The sequence below is a fragment of the Haematobia irritans genome, chromosome 3 (genome assembly GCF_050003625.1).
Source record: "Haematobia irritans isolate KBUSLIRL chromosome 3, ASM5000362v1, whole genome shotgun sequence".
Taxonomy (NCBI): Eukaryota; Metazoa; Arthropoda; class Insecta; order Diptera; family Muscidae; genus Haematobia; species Haematobia irritans.
In genome coordinates, this window is record NC_134399.1 from 39,338,467 (window position 1) to 39,342,244 (window position 3,778).

General features: G+C 29.6%; 1 long non-coding RNA gene across 1 annotated transcript; it reads right to left on the bottom strand.

Moving 5' to 3' along the window:
• Positions 1-2,123: 2,123 nt before the first annotated feature.
• Positions 2,124-2,854, bottom strand: LOC142229879 (uncharacterized). Its single transcript, XR_012720519.1, has 2 exons — positions 2,462-2,854; positions 2,124-2,389 (listed from the first exon to the last, which is right to left on the bottom strand). It is a non-coding gene; the product is annotated as an uncharacterized LOC142229879 (long non-coding RNA).
• Between the last annotated feature and the right edge of the window lie 924 nt (positions 2,855-3,778).

The following is a 3,778-nucleotide window of genomic DNA, read 5'->3' on the forward strand; positions in this document are numbered from 1 at the left end:
ACTACATCCCAAGGACAAAGTGGAGAATAAGTAATTTTAGAATATTTGCCATAATGGACTTAATTCACAGTCATATGAAGTATACATCATATATTTTTAATCATTTTTAATCACAGCCATATGAAGTATACATCATTTATTTTTACTCAAGCTGAACTTATAAAATTATCCTCCTTTTGTTTGTAAATTAAATAAATTTTATATCTATTCAAACTTACAAAATAATATGTTACAGCACTCATACAAATGGGTATATTTTCATGTCCTAAAAGAAAATAGTGGTCAGCTTGATCTGTGGAAAAAGTGCCTATAATAAATATTGGGTTTAAATCCCATAAAATATACACCGATCATATTTTTGTAACTAAATAAATATTTACACAAAATAGATTCCGTTAAGTTCTCCAATCGATTTTAAGTTATTTCAATTCAATATATCTATATCCGTCTGTCTGTAGGTGTAGGTTGGAAGTTCTCTGCTACGACATTAATGCTAATGCACATCCAAAAATGGTCTTCTAGAGATGGACTTAAATTTAATCTCGCAAGAATTTCTTTTGAAGTGATATATAATTCACTGTTTTTGCAATAGATTAAAATTTTCTAAATTTCTCTGTAGACGTGGAATTTGCGACAACATATTTGTCAGTGTTTTTCAAAATGTCTCCATGTAGAGACTAAAGTCGAAAAAAATTAAAATTATTTATCAATTATTTATTGAAATTCCTGTACTTTAATTATAATAAATAAAAAACAAGTATATACACTAATAGAAAAAATTGCGTTTCACAATCGTGAACGGACGTTGTCAAAATGAAACGGAAACGTTCACAAAAAATCAAAACGGAATGTTCACGATTTCGTCCACGGGCGTTCACGATTTCATGAACGGCATTCGTTTTTCTTTGGTCATGAAATGTCTTAAAATAATCGTTAGACGTTGTTATGTCAACTCCGCCGTTGGTGCAATGTGCTAAGGCGACTGTTAACGTGTATCGTGCAGGCAACACAGGTTCGAGTCACGGTAGGGGAAATCTTTTTTTAATTTTGTTTATAAATTCGTAACCATTACGTTTTCAGATCATGAACGCTGGTTGTTGTTTTGAAAACTTATGGTGTCATTTTTACGTTGTCAGATTGTCCCCATCTGTTCTCAGTTTGACAACACATGCGTGTTGATTCACTTTCATGAACGGATCGTTTCAAAATGACCACGCCGTTCATGATTTTTTCTATGGGTGTACGGCCGTAAGTTCGGCCAGGCCGAAGCTTATGTACCCTCCGTCATGGATTGCGTAGAAACTTCTTCTAAACACTGTCATCCACAAGCGAATTACTTAAGTTGCGGTAACGCTTGCCGATGGCAAGGTATCTTAAAACCTCGTAACACCGTCTTCTAAATTGTATGTAAATCCATACGTGGTATATATTAAATCAAAAAAGATCGATAAAATGCGTATATAATTAAGGTTGACAAAATTTTCAATAGACATAAAATTTTGACAAAATTTTCTATTGAAATAAAATTTTAACAAAATTTTCTATAGAAATAAAATTTTAACAAAAATTTCTATATAAATAAAATTTAAAAAAAAATTTTATAGAAATACAATTTTGACAAAATTTTCTTTAGAAATAAAATTTTGACAAAATTGTTTTCAAAAAAATAAAATTTTAATAAAATTTTCTATAGAAATAAAATTTTAACAAAAGTTTCAATAGAAATAAAATTTTGACAAAATTGTCTATACAAATAAAATTTTAACAAAAATTTTTTATAGAAATAAAATTTTAACAAAATTTTCTATAGAAATAAAATTTGGACAAAATTGTATATAGAAATAAAATTTTGACAAAATTTTCTATACCCGTGTAAAAATTGGTGGATCTGGCCAGATATTATTAGATCTCCTGCCATATCTGATTAGATATGATAGTATATGTAGGCAGATCTGGACAGATCCGAAAAATGGTAATATCTGATCAGATCTAATTCTAAAGGAATTAGATCTGATCAGATCTCAAATTTGGCCCACATCTAATTATATCTAATTTGATATAATTAGATGTTAATATATCTAATTATACATAATTTTATCTACAAATTTCCAAAATTAGTGAAATTACAGTAATTAATAAAAAAGATTTATTTTATGGTTTTATTGTGAAAGGAGTATTTAATATTATAAGTTGGATCAAACATATGTACATTATATATATGTCTAGGTATAAAAGCCTAAGAATTAAAAAACAACAAAAACAAAATATATACATAGCCAACAAGGGTTCTGGCATTTGAATTTCCCAAGGCGTTAGTACATTGCTCTCTGCAAACAGTTCTTTAAATGAGTCTCGCAATTCCTTTATTTGGCTACTCGGAATGAAAACTCTGAAAAATATAAAATATACAGAAGAATTATCAGTATTTAAAGATATATTTGCAAATAATACATATACTTACCAAAATTTGCTTCTCGTACCCAATAATTTAAACCAGCGCTGTATTGAATGGTTTGTGCGAAGCTCCAAATGCCATACTATAACTAATTGCACGGGAATGTATCCGGTTCACAATGCAAATCATCTCCAAATTTGTATTCTTTTTGATATTGGAAAATACTTCCTTCTATCGCAACTTCGGATATGGCCTGGTCACAAATCTTTACGTTGTCTTCCGATGTCTTCTTTTAATCTTTTCCTGGACTACCACAAATTCATCCTCCTAAAACAGAGAAAATATTCAATATATAAAAATAGGAACAAAATAATAAACTTACCTTATCACAGCTTCTCATACTCCTTTATCTTCCCCGAAAAATGAGAAGACATTCGATTTTTATATGAAATAAAAATATGAAACTCGCATTATCAAATATTTGATATATATTTTTTTTAAATTTAATAACAACAGGCGTTGCTAATGGTGATAGTTATGACATTTTTGACATTTTTGAAAACAAAAAGACGGTTGTGTCTGAAAGTTAAGCATTTTCTAAAGACACTTCAAAATGATATTTAAAAGGGTTTCTTGAAACTGTCACAACATATAAAGATTGTTTGCTTATGTTCACCACATGTTTTGATGTGCGACCATACATACGTGCTTGTAACCAAGTATATCACGTTAGTATTCTCGTAACAAACACATTATTTTTACACACAAACATATACAAATATTTTTTTATCCGTGTTACACAACTGGTTCATGATTTAATGCGATATACATAATTAGATATGGAGCTATATATGGTATATATAATTAGATATGATGTCATATATGAAGATATATAATTAGATCTTACCAGATATGACTGATATAAATAGATATAACAACATATATAATGAGATCTTGAATCAGATCTAATCATATATAACACTATACATAACATATCTCCGTAGATCTATTTATATATACGACCATATCTGAGCAGATATAATTATATATACTTTGATATTATTAGACATGATTAGATCTCTCAATTTTTACACGGGTAGAAATAAAATTTTGGTAGATTATTTTTGGCTCGAGTGGCAACCATGATTATGAACCGATATGGACCATTTTTTGTGTGATTGGAGATCGGCTATATATAACTATAGACCGATAAGGACCAATTTTGGTATGGTTGTCAGCGGCTATATACTAACACCACGTTCCACATTTGAACCCGATCGGATGAATTTTGCTCCTCCAAGACGCTCCGGAGGTCAAATCTGGAGAACGGTTTATATGGGGGCTATATATAATTATGGACCGATGTGGACCAATTTTTGCATG